The 18,695-nt window shown below is 41.1% G+C and overlaps 1 protein-coding gene across 1 annotated transcript in view; it reads right to left on the bottom strand.

The window, feature by feature from the left end:
• fancc (FA complementation group C) overlaps window positions 1-18,172 on the bottom strand; it is a 158,973-nt gene extending 140,801 nt beyond the window's left edge. Inside the window, exon 1 of the mRNA XM_080188801.1 lies at window positions 18,114-18,172. The gene's annotated coding sequence lies outside the window, so the exon portion shown is untranslated. The remainder of the gene's footprint in view (window positions 1-18,113) is intronic.
• Between the last annotated feature and the right edge of the window lie 523 nt (window positions 18,173-18,695).

Raw genomic sequence — 18,695 nt, 5'->3', positions numbered from 1 at the left:
TAATAAACAAGTGTTAAACAGATACCAGAGTATGTCTACACATTTGTTCAAGAAGTCCCACACCTTCAGCGGAATTTTCTCTTCCCGCCCGCCATGGGAATCTTAGTGGATGGAGGGGGGCACACAAAGGTCTGTTGACCTCGGGCGAGATTTTTTTGAGACAACCTAGGCTGGTAAGTATATCTCAGTGAGCCACAAAATTGAAATTGGGTTTGTTCAATAATCATCACCCCATGAATATGATTAAATTGTGGTGATACCGTGCTATTGATATATATTTTATGCTTCTGTAGAATATTTTAAGGTTCAGTTTTTTTCTACAAGATGTCAATATGTATGGAAGGAATGCAGCTCAGATAGTGAGAAAGCAAGATAATTACTCATTTTAACCATGTAGTGCGTATTTAGCAGAAGGCTAATGCACTTTTATTTACAAAAGAAAAGGTCCCTTTTTTTAAAGAAATGAGAGGAGCTGGGTTTGTAGCATAGAAACAGTTTCTGTTTCAGTTGAGAGTTAATTGCTGACTGGAGCTGTTTAAAGACACAAGTCTACTCTCTCTCTGAAAACTCCACTGAAGACTTCAAGGCTTTAACCAATTAAAAGCAAGTATGCCTGAGTTTGCTAACTATTTTTAAAGTGGATTTAAGTCTATGGGAATACTGTTGCTTACTTGGAACTGAAATTGTGATAAATTCAAAACTAGAGTTGTTTCTTTTTCATGTTTAAATATTGTTCAGCTGTTAAAAGTTAAAGTGCTTCATTTTATTAGTTATACTTAACTATGTTATGTTTCAATAAAAGATCCCTAATTTGTCAGTGGAACTAACCCTGGAGCGAAGCATTATTTATTCCAAAATAGAAGGATCGTTGGGGTATAGTCTGGCTTCACAGTATACCTTGGGGTTCTGATCCGGGACAGTAACAAAAATGTATTTAACATGCGGCAAATATTTCATGATGAGGATAGAAAATGCTTAATCATTCGTATATTAATAGAACTGTCTTCAACTTCAAATGGTTAAAAAAAAATTCATGCTTTGAATGGATGTGAGGGAGCACATGGCTCCCAAAGTCATTGAGTGCAATCAGCATGCACCTCACTTCACATACCCTTGCTTTACATGCATATCATTTTAGTCACATTAGTAGGAAAAAAATTACGCAGATGGAAACCAGCAGAATGTAGGAAATCTACCTGTGCACAATAGTCAGCAAAATGTCTCATGGACTGGGGTTGCACTCCAAACCTTGATGGGCATGTGGCCCCAGGATGCTGATTGCCTATCACTGATCTAATGACAACATAGAGCTTAAAGGACATAAATAGTTCAAAAAAAATGTGCAGGCAAAATTAATGAGACTAAAATTCAACAAATCTCCTGGCCTGATGGTCCATTTCCAAAGGTTTTAAAAGAGGAAACTGAATAAATAATTGATGCATTGGTTTTGATGTTCCAGAATTTCCTAAATTCTAGATAGCTCACGTAGACTGAAAGGTAGCAATGCAACCCAGCTGTTCAAGAAAGGAGTTAGGAGGAGAAATAGGGAACTACCGAACATCAGCTGTTGGGAAAATGATAGAATCTATTATTAGGGACATGATAACAAGGCATTTAGAGAATCATAATATAATTAGGCAGAGTCAATGCAGATTTACAAAAGGAAATTTGCATTTTTCAAATCTTTTATTTTATTTGAAGTTGTAAACAGCAGGTAGACAAGGTGGAATCAATGCATGCAATGTACTTGGATCTTCAAAACATTCAACAAAGTGCCACACAAAAGGTTTTTTATTTATGCAATATTAGGGCTTATGGGATTGGAGATCTGAGCTGAATTCTACTAGCTGCCTGGAAGCTCCCCAGCAACAGGCTGAAAGAAAAGGGAAGAAGCTGATTTGCATAATTAAGGGCAATTTTACAGGGCCGTTAACATTTTGCCAATGGCATGGTAACCCCCTTCCCACTAGGAACCTCCCTCTGACCACACCCACCATATGGAGGTAACCAGCTTCGTGTAGGCCTTCCTGTGGCAGCCAGTGGCTCAATTTCCTGAAGAGGGGTCCACAGACAGGGAAAACCAAAGCTCCAGTGGACCCTCCAAAGAGATTTTCCACCATCCTGTGGGGCGTATTGCCTTCAGCCCTTAAATTTTAAACTTTTACACATCTTTATATTAAAATGCTCTCCTATCTGCCTCAGCAAGCTTGTCCTTTGATCTTAATTGGACAGTGGGCGTAATGGGGGTAAAATTGCTGAGCTGATCCCACTGCCACCATTTGTGAGATCTGAACCTGCATTTCAGTCCAAAGGCCTCCAATAAAATTCAGCACATAGTCACTACGGCACAGAATAAGGCCAGTGAATCCATGCCATCTCTCTGTAGAGCAATCTAGACAGTCCCATTCCACCATTCTAACCTATGAATATGCAAAATTATTTTCCTCGAGTGCCACCCATTTCCTTTTGAAATAACTGATTTTCCGCCTGATGGGCAGCAAGTTTCAGGTCATAATATATTATCATGGTCTAAGAATTGAATGACGGAGAGAAAACAGAGGAGGAATGCAAAGGTAATTTCCAGGTCAGCAGACCAACCAGTAGCATACCATAAGGATTGATGCTTGGTCCTCAGCTCCTTGCAATCTATCTCACTTAGATGAGGGTATCAAATGAAATGTATCCAAATTTGCTGGGAAAGTAGGCAGTGAGCAGGACTCAAATAGCCTGCAAACGGATTTAGATGGGTTGAATAAGTGGACAAAAATGTGACATATAGAATATAACACGGAGAGATTAGAAGTTATCCAGTTTGGTCAGAAAAATAAAGAAGCGGAATGTTTTGTAAATTACAATATTCGGAAGGACACGGGTGTCCTTGTGTACAAAGCACAAAGTTAATGTGCAGATACAGCAAGCAATTAGCAAGACAAATTGTATGTAACTATTTTGCAAAGGGATTGGCCCTTAAGAGTAAAGAAATCTCACTACAATTATATAGGACCTTGATGAGATCACATCTGAAACACTGTACATTTTTGATTTCCTTGCCTAAGGTAAGAGTGAAGTGCTTTCCAGACAGCAATGACAGGAACGAGACCAACATTTCATAGAATTTAGAAGAATGGGATGGGATCTCATTACAACATTTCATATTCTCAAAGGGGCTTAACAAGGTAGATGCTGGGAGGCTATTCCAACATCCAGGCTTAGGCTGATAAATGGCAAATGTGACAAATATCTAGTTCCTGATCCAAGTTAAAATTTTAGAGGTAATGCTTAATTGTGGGAAGCTTAAAGTTTACTGGAGAAAAGGAGATCAATGTAACTAAAGCAGCTTGGAGTCTAATACACTTTAAAGATTGGATTGTTGTTGGTGCAGGCTCGAAGGGCCAAATGGCCTCCTTCTCCACTGTAGGGATTCTGTAATTCTAATCAGGATCCTTCCTACATTTTCTGTTCAACTTAAGGGATTAACAGCTGGAAAGGTAAGATCCTAAAGCAACAGATATGATGTTGACACTGCTTACAAAGAAGTGCAGTTCAGAGAGAGGTTTTGTTTTGGGAGTTAGAGTTAATTTAAAAGTATTCAATAAATCCTAAAAAAAGATATCATTGAGATGGGTGGAGCTTAAGGTGGTTCTCTGGTTTCGCTTTGTCTGTGCTTTTGTTGAGAGAGGAAACTAGTTGCAGATTGGACCTCATGTGGTTTGCAGCTCACAAAGCAGTCCAGGGAGCAATTCGGTATAGTTAACGTTCAGGAGAAATCCTGGGAAGACGAGAAGATGGATGTCAGAGGCAGGGGTGTAGTACAGTTTTGTGAATCTCGTGAAATGCAATTTCAGGGGAAGAAATGATATCATTCTGAGATGAACAGTCATTGAGACAGTAAAACAAAAATGAAACGTTGAAAATTCCTCAGGTGCCTGCTGAGTTTTAATAAGATCCTGCAACTCACAGTAGCACTGACACTGAGGTGGATTGCTAAAAAATCCGTGGGATCATAATTGCATCTGCCATTTCATTTGCAGTATGGCGTGTTTGACCACAGTATGTCTGTTAATTCATATCTACCTCAAGTTAATTCTAAATGTTAGAGTACAAGATAGATATTGTAAATTGTTTTACCCTTCTGTCTTTGTATAGTAATTTATTTTGTTTGTTTAAAACCATAAAAACTTGTGGCTTTAGTCCATTAGTGAGATCTCTGTCTACTTTAAACAGAAAGTAACTAATCCCTAACCAGATTTCAACATGCAAAACTGTGTCATACAAGTGCAGGCAATAACCATCTACAATAAGGCAAAGCCTAACATCTCCCTTTGCCATCCATTGGCATTATCATCACCGTCATCCAACCAAATTTAGAGGAGATCAATATTGACAAAGAGATCAACTGGACAAGCCGAATAAACACTGCAGCTGCTATAGATCAAAGGCAGTGTATTCTGCAGCAAGAAACTAACTTTCCAACTCCTAAAGCCTCTCCGCCACCTACAATCACAAGCTAGAAATTAATGGAATGTACTCCCTAAACATCCATTTCCTTCATCACCAGTGTACCATGCAGTATATACTACCTGTGGGATATAATTAAGAATTATGGCAAGATATTTTCGGCAATGTTAACAACCCATGATCTAGAGAAGAACAAAAACTGCAGGTGCTTAGGAACATCTTCACACCCAAGTCCTCCTCCAAGCTACATGCCATCCAGGCTCAGAAATAGATCAGTTATTCATTGTAACTGGGCCAAAATCCTGGAACTCTTGACTTATCAGTAATTTGAAGGCACTTCCCCACATGGACTGCAGCATTTCAAACTGGCTCACCATACCATGTCAATAACAATTAGAGATGAGCAATGAATGCAAGCCTTGCTAATGACACATCTTCCTGAGAATTGGGGGAAAAAAAATTCACTACTGTGAATTCTATTTAAAACCCCTCAATTTTGTATAATACAGGGAACCAACAAAAAGCAATATGCACTTATCCTCAGATGAAACACCATCAGCATCAGTGATGACAACACAACAATTAAATGGAATTAAATTTACAGGACAACAAAATCTAATGAGAGAAGAACATAGACTAGTTTATTTTTTGTTCTACCTTAAACCAAGAATGCAAATGGACCCCAGGATTAACAACATATCCTTCATTCAGAAAACATCAATTGAAAAAAATGTTTGGTGGAGGCAAAAGAAGGAAGTTTAGCCTTATCTCGCTAAGAGAATCCCACAGAAACCACTTTGGTCTTTTCTGGATACTCTCTGTAAAGGGATTAATAGTACCAAAAGCGAGAAAGATCATGGAAAGGTTTAGCTTCTTTGTACCCTGAGTCAACTCATCTAATATTGGATGATAAAGATATGGACAAAGGATTTAAGGGCATGTTGGATGGGAAAGTGCAAAGGGAAACGGCCACGTTTGTGTACCAAATTGCTTCCGATAATTCTTAGTGGAACTAGGTTCAGTTTATGATATCCCTCAAGGGTCTGCTGGGAACCACAGTCTAGGTTCACACATGAAGAATGGGTATTTCAGTAAGGTATTAGCTCCAGTATAAAAGTGCTGCACAGTCCATAGTCTTGATACGTTTATCCACAGATAGGTATTTTTAATCCTACTTTTGAAAGGAAATTTTAACTATGATCACCTCGGGACCCTTTAATTGCTAGATGGGTGCAATATGTGCCCTCCTGACTGAGAAAGGATGAGCATTATAACTTTCTGAAAGAATACAATTCATAAAAAAAGCTTCATCTCTCGTTCCAGCCACTCATAAGCCATTTTATTCAAGAGAATTTCTCTAGCATATTTAGCGGTTTACTGGTTACCACAACTGAATAGTGAGTTAAAAGATATATATCAATAAAAGTATTGGGTTTTCTTTAACAATTTCCTTAGATACATGTAAACACAGCAGGGGCTGGCATGTAAGATATTAGAAACTACCTTCTTTTTACCAAACTATTTATATTTTATTCAATATAATAAATATTTTATATTATAAAATAATTATAATAACATAGTATATATTAATAATATATAATTATATATTATAATTAATATACCAACCTTCAACCAAATAGTTGTTTCTCAGTGATTTACTTTTAACAAAATTACTCTGAAAATACCCAAACATCTCTGTACAACTGATTTTAAGTAAGTAGCGGCAACTGATCCCTTTCTTGTGGCTGTTATATCACAAATTTCATTTTAGCTTTTGTTTCACATTGATGCCAAATTTATGATGTGAGCTTGGAGTTGTATCAACCTAACCCTTACGCAATGCAGGGCAAATTCACTTGACCAAGAGGGTCATCCATTTCAGTCCAGTAACAGGGTCGTCCTCAAGTCTGGATCTTTATGCTCCTGACATGAAGCTTTGTCTGCAATGACGCATCAGGAATTCAGGTACACAATACTCCATAATTTTCAATCCAACAACAAATAAGAAATTTAGAGTGGAGGGGGCAACTATCACAAAAATATGTTTTATGTCTATGATGTTAGTGTACCTTTAAGAAATGTTTTTTTAAAATCATGTTCTCTGCTGTTAAGCAACTTTAGGTTTTTTCATTGTTGCTGGCTGTCTCATTACAAGTCCTTTTATTGCTGTTTCAATCATTTAAATGGGGTTTTTTTTAAAAATCTGGGCTTCATGCACTGATTTGGAATTTATGACAGGGTAGCTGGTCATATGTTTTGGACAGTTTCTTTTCATAGTAAGTTCAAGCTTTCACTTTCAGCTCTGGGCTGCTAACTGCGGTTTTAGTGTAAAAGTGTTTCGGACATAAGACTGAAAAGCAGTGTGTGTCTTTCTTTCTGGTACTGGAAATTCTGTTGGCTAGCTGGAGCAAATCTCTTGGCATTCCTGGATTGTAAGTTCTGCTGTTGGTGATTTTGCTAGCTAGTATTTAGAGTCTCCTGCGCCACCCCCCCCCCCCACAGTATTTTGGGAAGCTGTTCTGACTCCAAGCTCGTCTATGTAAGCATCAAGACAGCTGCAGCATCCAACCAATGGACTAAGTTATAGCATCACACAAGCAGTCGTATCTTCTGTGCTAAACCTATGGCAACGGTTTTGTATTAGAAAGTTTGATTGGAACATTTCATGTATTTATTAACGGATATACAATATCATAGTTATTTTGCCTTCTTTTCTGTAATTGGTAAAAGATATTGCTATATGTTAACTGTATTCTTAAATAAACTTTGTTTGATAAAAGCTCCTTAGTGGGTTAGTTGACTTATACCTGAAATGAAACATCTCATGCTTACCCTAGCCAAATTCAAAATGTAAAACTTATGACTCAGGCAGGCTTCATAAAACACTTGAGTTTCTGATCTGAATTATAACAACGCCAAATAATAATTTTTAATCCACTGGCTACAAACCCGAGCTGAATTTCTGAAAAAGAGACTTTTTAAAACAGTGACCAGGAGGTGAATTTTCCCATACTGCCTATCCTGGGAATTGTAGCAGATGAGGGGCAGACCTCAGAAAGGTCCATCATTCTTGGGTGGGATTTTCTGGTTTCGGGACGAGCACAGCCGGACAATCCCGCTCCAAGTGTGACTGGAGCTCATTGCCAAAGATGACCTCCAATTTGCATCACTGCACCTTCCAAATTTCATTGCCACTGCGATGGAGACACCACATCTGCAAAGACCCATCAATGACAATGACCTCAGGAGCATTTGAGTGAGCTAGATATCCTGTCCTCATTATTCTGGGATATTCAACAGTGGATTCTCAGACATGAACTCATCAAGCTACAGTGGAAATACGCTTTAAACCCAATCATTGGAACAATGAACCACTGACTGAGGAAGGATTCCCATACATGAACTGATTAAGTTACAAAGGGGAATACACTATTAATGACCATGTTCGAATCACTGGACAATGGTCATGTGACAGGCCCACTCTGTGTTAAACTTCTTCTTTCTCTGCAGTTGGAGATGAAGCAGCTGAGATGCTGTTGGGAGAACACCTCAGTGGGGTCCCTCTTTCCTCCCTTCATCTCCAATCTAACCTACAAGCTTTGGAGTGCAATTTGTTGATCGTAACCACACACAGACACCCCTGAGCAGAGATTTCTTGAAGAAAATCAACCCCCCACTTATATCTCCAGGAGAATGGCGTGGTGGCACAGTGGTTAGCACTGCTGCCTCACATTGCCAGGGATTCAGGTTCGATTTCCAGCTTGGGTCACTGTCTGTGCAGAGTTTGCACGTTCTCCCCATGTCTACGCGAGTTTCCTCTTGGTGCTCTGGTTTCCTCCCACATTCTGAAAGACATGCTGGTTAGGTGCATTGACCTGAACAGGTTCCAGATTGTGGGAACCAGGGGAATTTCACAGTAACTTCATTGCAGTATTAATGTAAGCCTTACTTGTGACTGATAAAAAATAAACTTTAACATCCAAATCAGCAATCAATATCTTTAAATCACCACAACACCAGAAACATGAGGACCACCTGCGGAAATTCACAAGAACAAACATTCAGTCTAAAGCCAGCCAAGTCGCCAATCTTCATAGACATGTACCCTCTTTTATTTCCCTCGATTTTAATTTATCCTCCACCTCTATTATTGGAAAGTGTCATAAGGGATAGGATTAACAAATATTTGGATAGACAGGGACTTATTAGGGAGAGTCAACATGGCTTTGCATGTGGTAGGTCACGTTTGACCAATCTATTAGAGCTTTTCGAGGAGGTTATCAGGAAAGTGGATGTTGTCTACTTGGATTTCAGCAAGGCCTTTGATAAGGTTAGTTAGGAAGGTTCAGTCGCTAGGTAAACATGGGGAGGTAGTAAATTGGATTAGACACTGGCTCAATGGAAGAAGCTTCAGAGTGGTTGTGGAGGATTGCTTCTCTGAGTGGAGGTCTGTGACGAGTGGTGTGCCACAGGGATCGGTGTTGGGTCCATTGTTGTTTGTCATCTATATCAATGATCTGGATGATAATGTGGTAAATTGGATCAGCAAATTTGCTGATGATACAAAGATTGGAGGTATAGTGGACAGTGAGGAAGGTTTTCAAAGCTTGCAGAGGGTTTTGGACCAACTAGAAAAATGGGCTGAAAAATGGCAATGGAATTTAACACAGACAAGTGTGAGGTATTGCACTTTGGAAGGACAAACCAAAGTAGAACGTACAGGGTAAATGGTAGGATTCTGAAGAGTGCAGTTGAACAGAGGGACCTGGGAATACAGGTACAGAATTCCCTAAAAGTGGCGTCAAAGATGGATAGGATCATAAAGAGTGCTTTTGGTACATTGGCCTATACAAATCGTAGTATCGAGTATAAAAGTTGGAGTGTTATGGTAAGGTTGTATAAGGCATTGGTGAGGCTGAATTTAGAGTATTGTGTACAATTTTGGTCACCTAGTTACAGAAAGGATGTAAATAAGGTTGAAAGAGTGCAGAGAAGGTTCACAAGGATGTCGCCGGGACTTGAGAAGCTGAGTTACAGAGAGATTGAATAGGTTAGGACTTTATTCCCTGGAGTGTAGAAGAATGAGGAGAGATTTGATAGAAGTGTACAAGATTCTGATGGGTATAGATAGAGTGAATGCAAGCAGGCTTTTTCCACTGAGGCTAGAGGAGAAAAAAACCAGAGGGCATGGGTTAAGGGTGAAAGAAGAAAAGTTTAAAAGGGAATATTAGAGGGGGATTCTTCACGCAGAGAGTGGTGGGAGTGTGAAATGAGCCGCCGGATAAAGTGGTAAATGCGGGGTCACTTTTAACATTTAAGAAAAACTTGGATGGGTTCACGGATGAGAGGGGTGTGGAGGGATATGGTCCAAGTGCAGGTCAGTGGGACTAGGCAAAAAATGGTTCGGCACAGACAAGGGCCAAAAGGCCTGCTTCTGAGCTGTAATTTTCTACAGTTCTATTTATTTGTGTGCGAGAGAGAACTTCACATGTCTACGTGCGGATGTCCAAGGATATTTTATAAATTGTTTTACAAAGATCGGGTTAAGTAAGAACATAAGAACTAGAAGCAGAAGGCAGCCATTTGGCCCCTCGAACCTGCTCCGTCATTCAATAAGAACATGGCTGATCTTTTCATGGACTCAGCTCCACTTACCGTACCACTCACCATACCCCTTAATTCCTTTACTGTTCAAAAATTTATCTATCTTTGCCTTAAAAACATTTGATGAGATAGCTTCAACTGCTTCACCTGGCAGGGAATTCCACACGTTCACAACCCTTTGTGTGAAGAAGTTCCTCCTCAACTCAGTCCTAAATCTGCTCTCCCTTATTTTGAGGCCATGCCTCAAACAGTTTCTGGTTTCACCTGCCAGTGGAAACAACTTCCCTGCTTCAATCTTATCTACTTTCTTCATCATTTTATGTTTCTATAAGATCTCCCCTCATTCTTCTGAATTCCAATCTACTCAGTCTCTCATCATAAGGCAACCCTCTCAACTCTGGAATCAACGTAGTTAATCTCCTCTGTCCCCCTCCAGTGTCAGTACATCCTTTCTCAAGTAAGGAGACCAAAACTGTACACAGTACTCCAGGTGTGGCCTCATTAGCACCTTATACAGCTGTGACATAACCTTGCCGTTTTTAAACTCCATCCCTCTGGCAATGAAGGACAAAATTCCATTTGTCTCCTTAATTATCTGCTGCAATTGCAAACCAACTTTTTGTGATTCATGCACAAGGGCATCCAGGTCCCTCTGCACAGCAGAATGCTGCTTTTTTACCATTTAAATAATAGTCCATTTTGCTGTTATTCCTACCAAAATGAATGACCTCTCATTTACCAATATTGTACTCCATCTGCCGGACCTTGCCCATTAGACTATCTATATCCCTTTGCAGACTTTGAGAGAGAGTCTTCTACACACTTTGCTCTGCCACTCATCTTAGTGTCATCTGCAAATTTTGACACACTACACTTGGTCCCCAACTCCAAATCATCTATGTAAATCGTAAACAATTGCGATCCCAACACTGATTCCTGAGGCACACCACTGGTCACTGATCGCCAACGAGAAAAACACCCCTTTACTCCCACTCTCTGTTAATTAACCAATCCTCTATCCATGCTAATACGTTATCCATAACACCATGTACCTTTATCTTATGTAGCAGCCTTTGGTGTGGCACCTTGTCAAATGCCTTCTGGAAATCCACATACACCACATCCACAAGATTCCCACTGTCCACTGCACATGCAATGTTCTCAAAGAATTCCATCAAATTAGTCAAACATGACCTTCCCTTCATGAACCCATGCTGCACCTGCCCAATGGGAAAATTTATATCCAGATGTCTCAATATTTCTTCCTTCATGATACATTCAAGCATTTTCCCTACTATAGAAGGAGATACATAATAGGTAATTGGTCTTTAGTTACCCACCTTTTGTCTACCTCCTTTTTTAAATGTGGTGTCACATTTGCTGTTTTCCAATCTGCAGGAACCACCCCAGATCCCAAGTAGAATGAAGTTTTGTTAAAAACTTTCTTGAGTTTTAACCCTTTTTATAAAACTCAAGAAAACTTGATTGGTTTTTTTATGATCACGGCACATAAAACACTCACTGAATTGTCGTGTATATCTATTTCAAAAAAATCTGTTGTTAGTCGAATGAGGGAAATGGAGTTGAAGCCCAAGATCAACCAAAATCATATTGAATAACGGAACAGGCTCATATTGTATCCTCCTACTTCGAGTTCTTGGGATAAGAGGAAAAAGAGAACCACTTGACCCCTCATCTGATAATAGCCCAACCAGGTTTCTGACACACCACCTCAGCAGGTGAGCTTCTACATCAGTGATACAAATAAAGACACCCCATCCAATTATAGTGTACATGTAAAGCAAAAGCAAACCTGTAGTCCAAATGCACTCCAATATTCCAATCAGAAAAGTAATAAAATGTACTGTATGTTTATCTTCACAAATACATTTATGTCTGAGAATGGGTTGGCATTGCAGGTTGAAAACTGACCTTTCACTTCTGGTGCCTGGCTTCAAAACTATTCCAGACTAATGTGATGAAAGTCTCCCCATTCTGATGGGAAATTAGTTGGGAATAGGTCTACAGCACAAAACACTCCCACATTTGCCAGGTTAATGCTCTGGAAACATCAGTTCAAATTACACCATGGCAAGTGGGAGAATTTTATAGAATCCTGCAGTGCAAAAAGGGGCCATTCAACCCATCAACTCTGGACTGACCACAATCCCATCGAGTTTGGGCTGACCACAATCCCACCCATAACCCTATGCACTTACCCTAGCTAGTCCCCCTCACACTAAGAGGCAATTTAGCTTGGCCAATCTGCCTAACCTGCACATCTTTGGATTATGGGAGGAAACCAGAGCACCCAGAGGAAACCCATTCAGACACAGGGAGAATGTGCAAACTCTACACAGATAGTGACCCAAGCCAGGAATCAAACCTGGGCCCCTGACACTGTGAGCCAGCAGTGCTAACCACTGTGCCACCATGTTGCCCCAGGTTCAATTAATTAATAAACCTAGAATAAAATACTAATCTCAGTTATCATGATTTGAAACTATCAAAATGTCATAAAAACTCATTTGCTTCACTAATGTCTTTCAGAAGAAGAAATCTGCCGTCCTTACTAAGTCTGGCCTACATGTGATTCCAGACCTATAGCAACTCTTAACTGCCTTCTGAAATAGCATAGCGAGCCTTGCTGTTCGAGAGTAATTAAGAAACATAAGAAACATAAGAAATAGGAGCAGGAGTAGGCCATCTAGCCCTTCGAGCCTGCCCCGCCATTCAATAAGATCATGGCTGATCTGTTGTGGCTCAGTTCCACTTTCCCGCCCTCTCCCCATAACCCTTAATCCCCTCTCTTATCAAAAACCCATCAACCCGCTTCTTAAAAATATTTAGCGAGGCAGCCTCCACCACTCCAACGGGCAGAGAATTCCAGAGATTCACCACCCTTTGAGTGAAGAAGTTCCTCCTCAACTCCATTCTAAACCGCCTCCCCTTTATCTTGAGGCTGTGCCCCCTAGTCCTACTGTCTTTTTTGAGCGGGAAGAGTCTCTCCACCTCTATCCTATCCATCCCATTCATCATCTTATACGTCTCAATGAGATCTCCCCTCATTCTTCTAAACTCTAGCGAGTACAAGCCTAGTTTATTCAGCCTCTCCTCATAGCTCAACCCCCTCAACTCTGGTATCAGCCTAGTAAACCTCCTCTGCACTCCCTCCAGGGCCAAAATATCCTTGCGCAGGTGCGGCGCCCAAAACTGCACACAGTACTCCAGCTGCGGCCTCACCAATGCCCTATACAGCTGCAGCAAGACCTCCCTACTTTTATATTCAATCCCCCTCGCTATGAAGGCCAGCATCCCATTCGCCTTCCTGACCACCTGCTGCACCTGCAAGCTGGGTTTTTGCGACTCATGCACAAGGACCCCGAGGTCCCTCTGCACCGTCGCCTGCTGCAGTTTTTCGCCACGTAAGTAATAGTCCTTCCTACCATTCTTCCTACCAAAGTGGACCACCTCACACTTGCCAACATTAAATTCCATTTGCCATTTCCTGGCCCATTCGCCCAGCCTATCTAGATCCTTCTGCAGACTCTCCACACCCTCCGCACAATTTGCCTTTCCCCCAATCTTGGTGTCATCAGCAAATTTCGACACCCTGCACTCGGTTCCCTCCTCCAGATCATCTATATAAATGGTAAATAGCTGAGGCCCCAGCACCGACCCCTGGGGCACCCCACTAGTCACCAACCGCCAATCCGAATAGCACCCATTGACCCCCACTCTCTGCCTCCTATTTGACAACCAATCCTCTATCCACGCTAACACCCTACCCCCAACTCCATGTCCCCTGACCTTCTGCAATAACCTCTTGTGAGGTACCTTGTCAAACGCCTTCTGAAAATCCAGAAAGACCACATCCACCGGCTCTCCTCTATCCACTGCCCTAGACACATCCTCATAGAACTCCAGTAAATTTGTCAGACACGACTTCCCTTTAATGAAACCGTGTTGCGTCCGCCCTATCAAGCAATTCCCTTCAAGATGCCTCGCAATTTCCTCCTTAATGACGGATTCTAACATTTTACCTACCACAGACGTTAAACTAATCGGCCTGATGAGGAACAAATGTTGGGCTTGCCTGCAATGCTCACATCCCAAGAACATTTAAAAAATACATTGGCAAAACTCCCCTCTCTACTTTAATAGCCTCTTCCAACCGACATTTTTGTATTTGTATTTTGGGGTGTAGGTATCACTGGCGAGGCCAGCATCTATTACCTATCCCTATTTCCCTTGAGGAGGTGGTAGTGAGCAGCCCCCTTGAATCGTCACTATCCATATGGTGTAGGTATAGCCACAGTGCTGTTAGGGAGAAAGTTCCGGGACTTTGACCCAGTGACAGTGAAGGAATGGTGGTGTAGTAACAAGTCAGGATGCTGTCCTTGCTCTTCTAGACAGCAGAGATCACAGGTTTCAAAAGAGCCTTTGCAAATTGCTGCCATAACACACTATTGACCTGGTGTTCTAGGGGTGGTGAAGTGAATATTTAAGTGGATGAAATGACAGTCAAGAGTACTGATTGTCCTGGATGGTGCTGAGCTTCTTGGAGGTGTTGGGAGGTGCACTCGTATTAGCTTGTGAAGAATATTCCATCATAATCCTGATTTGTATCTTGTAGATGATGGGCAGATTTAGAAAATAAGGAGTTTAGTTACCCACTGCAGAATTCCCAGCCTCTGACCTAGTCACGTAACCAATGTATTCACATGAATGGTCCAGTTAATTTTCATTTCAATAGTAACCACCCTCAGGATGTTGATAGTTTTGATGAGAGAGGGAATTAAGGGTTATGGGGAGAGGGCGGGAATGTGGAACTGAGCCACGACAGATCGGCCATGATCTTGTTGGGTGGCGGGGCAGGCTCGAAGGACTGGTTGGCCTACTCCTGCTCCTATTTCTTATGTTCTTATGATAGTGAGGGATTCAGTGACGGTAATGCCACTGAACATCAACAGGAGATGGTTAGATTCTCTCTTGTCAGAGATAGTTATTGCCTGGCATGAATGTTATTGGCCATTTATCAGCCCAATCTTGAATGTTGCCCAAATCTAGCCAGCAAACATTCAACCCTTTCTCAGTAGCACATCTTGGATGATAAATTGCTTAATATTACATACCACAGACAGGCCACAGGAGGGAGCTCCCCAACCTTAGTATCCTATCCACTGGAGAAGGCCATGAAGCTCATGGAGAGGCACATGGCTCCTGTTTGGGAAATGAGGAGGCTAGAACCCACATGTTGGGCTGAAAACCCACTGAAGCCCCTCACAGGCAAAACTTTCAACACTTTTTGTTGTCTTCTCATTCCAAGGGGATGATGTTCATCCATTCTTCTACTCTCCTTTTATGAAGATTTATCACAGGAGCAAATGGTACAGGAAGAAGGAATTTATGAAAGTGGGAACCATCCAAAGTAGCAGCTGCATGATACTGACACCAGTACATTGCACACCTTCAGAGCACCGATACAAGTGGTACAAAGAGATACCAAGCTGCAAAATGTAATGTGAGAGGAAACCAACCCAACCCACCCATCCCCCCATCCCTGCTCCTCCCTTCCCTCTCAGTCTCTCAAACAAAAATGACCTCCCACAATGCTGGGACACAGGAGTCACCTTAAAGATGTTTCCTTTTTAAAAAGGCAATTGAAAGTATACAGGGAGTTCAGTGCAAAAAAAATTCAGGTTGATTTTGAGTACTTAGGAAGTCACTGTACTAAAACAGAACTTATTCCACGTGAAGGTTAGATTCACACAAGGGTGAGGGGGGTGTAAAGGGGTTTTTATGTTTTCGTGTGGCAGGACGAGTGGTGTTCTATTGAAATTACCTTTTATTGGCAAGTTGAAGATGGATGGAAAAAAGGAAGACAAGTCCACCAGTATGATATACAAGAGAATGGCCAACTGGAATGCCATAAGTCACTGTAGTAGCTGCTGCTGAAGTCCAATAAAGTTGCTTCGTCTAGAACGGGACAGTGCAAATTCTCCAAAAGGATGGCAGGGCTTGAAGTGTTACATTATGACAGCAAGTTGCATAAACTTGGCTTTCATTTCCTTTTAAGGGATCACCTAATATTAGGGTTTTTAAAATATGAAAATAATTCAATAGGGTAGGTATAAAAAAAAATCTTCCCTTTAGTGAGCAAGATCCAGAACCAGGGGGAATAATTTTAAAATTATTCAAGAGTGAGAAAGCAAAAAGTACTTTTCTAAGTAATTCTGGTGGAAATTTGTAACTCAATCCCCAAAAGGTTGTATGGAGTAGGCATAACTTATCCAATTGTCCTTAAAACATACACTCTGGATACTCTCAAAGGACGAATGCAAAGCATGTTAACTTGTCCAAATTCACTACTTCCAAGTTTTATTTACAAACTATTAGCCAACACCTGAAGAGGAAGGACAAAAAAAAAGGGTTCCTCCACCAAATCTGTACCAAACTAACAAGGTGCATGACAATGTATTCCAGGAGGATCTCCAACCACATTGGCAAAAATAATTCAGCCCAGAACTCTAGACCAATTCAGTGGTGCGGGCTCTGAAAAATTCATATTGTATGAACATGGCATACTGTTATAGGAGACACATTCCCCCACCCAACATCACCTATTTTTAACTCCTTTCTAAATGTTTGTGGCAAATTGTTGTCTGAAATAAAACTTGTTCCATAAATCAATATTTTTGTGAAAACAAATACCAGCTGACATCTACAGCTTAGCTCTATGCTTGTGTAAACTATACTCATGTCCTGCGCCCTACCACCTCCTCAAGGAGTCTGTCTACATGGACCAAATTCATTTTTTTATTATTATAAAGAAGCTGTTTGAATGGCATGTCTTTAACAGTTATAAAGTTCCAGCTCTGTAGACTTGTTGTACAGTCTGTTTGTTTTGCTTTTAAATGTTTTGATGATACATTCTTGAGCTGTACAAAAGCAAACTATTATGAATGTTGGAAACCTGAGAAAAAAAGCCATAAAAGCTGGAAATATTCTGCAGGCCAGGCAGTGTTTCTGGAAAGAAAAATCAGGGTTTAAGTTGCAGGTCAATCATATGATCTTTTGCCAGAAAGTTCTGACCAAAGGTGATCAACCCATGCCTGTTTGTTTTTGTTCATTCACTAGATGTGGGCTTAACTGGCTAGGCAAACATTCATTGTGCTTCCCTAATTGGCCCAGCTCATCACCAATTTCTCAAGGGCAATTAGGGATGGACAATGAATGCTGGCCTAGTCAGTGAAGCCCACATTCCATGAACGAATAGAAAAGATAAGCTTCTCCCCACATTGCATAGTTTGGCATTTGCCCTAAAAGAGTGCTTGCTTAAGGAACATTAGATAAATTATGCCTCCTGCAAAACAATCTTTTGGGGACTGAGTTACAAATTTCCACCAGAATTACTTGAAGTAATTTTTGATTTTCGCTCTTGAATAATTTTAAAATTATTCCTCCTAGCTCTGTATTTCCCTCACAGTAGCGAAATATTTTTATACTATCCTCTTGAATTCTTTTAACATTTTAAAACTCCTAATTTTAGGGGCCCCCATAATTTAACACTTTAAGCCCTGGCATCCTTTTGGTGAGTTTGCATGTGTCTGTCTAGACCAAGCAGATTTTTTGACTTCCTCAGCATCTACCTATGGTCAGTAATGATATTCCTGTGTCTTATCAACTTGATAGGCTTTCTACCTACCTTCACTTTGCCAAAACAGCACCACTTGTCCTAACCACATGAGAACATAGTAGCCCTCTTGCACGTTTTTTTGAAGGGGTGTATGTATATTTATACAAACATATTACTTATAGTGTGTCTAACTGAAGGGGCTAAGGGGTAAGAATAACCTTTAGCTGCCCCCGATGTTCCTTCAGCGATTTTGGGTCTTGCTCACCGATTTTTGGGGAGAAAGAATGAAACGGCTGAGGATCCAGTTCTGCAGAAAGAGCTGAACAGACAATATTCGCTTGTAACTTCAGCGGAAACACGACTTGAGTTATTTTAATACAGTAACGTGTGTAGGATTGTGGATGTTACTAACCTGCAGTCCCGCTCTGCCTGGCCTGTGCGCCTGAACCCGGAACCGGCGCTCGAGCTTCCCGCCCAGCTCTGATTGACAGCTGCCGCCCCGCCACCTCCCGGACAGCAGCGGAACCCAGGCAGTTTACTCCTGCAGCACATCCCTTTACTGTACTCTGACTAAAACACGCTCATTTCTTCCTCCTAAAATCTCATAAGTATGTTTATTTATTCGTCACAAGTACTTTAAACCTGCACCAGGTTGCAATTTCAAAGGAAGCACCGCAAATTGCCAATCAGCCATGCACGGTAAGCTGCAAACGAGCGCAATGAAGCTTGCACAGCTACTTAAGTTTATTTCTTAGTATCATAACTAGGCTTACATTAACACTTCAGTGAAGTTACTGTGAAAAATCTCCTAGTCGCCGCACTCTGCGCCTGTTCGCCATACCTGTTTGGTACACTCAGGGGGAATTTTAGCATAGCCCATGCAGCTAACCAGCCTATTTTTCAGACTGTGGGAGGAAACCCACCCAGACACGAGTAGAACATGCAGACTCCACACAGATAGTAACCCAAGCCAGGAATTGAACCTAAGTTCCTG

The sequence above is a fragment of the Carcharhinus amblyrhynchos genome, chromosome 5, assembly GCF_965287045.1.
Source record: "Carcharhinus amblyrhynchos chromosome 5, sCarAmb.v2.hapA, whole genome shotgun sequence".
Lineage (NCBI taxonomy): Eukaryota > Metazoa > Chordata > Chondrichthyes > Carcharhiniformes > Carcharhinidae > Carcharhinus > Carcharhinus amblyrhynchos.
This window is presented reverse-complemented; position numbering and strand designations above follow the sequence as displayed.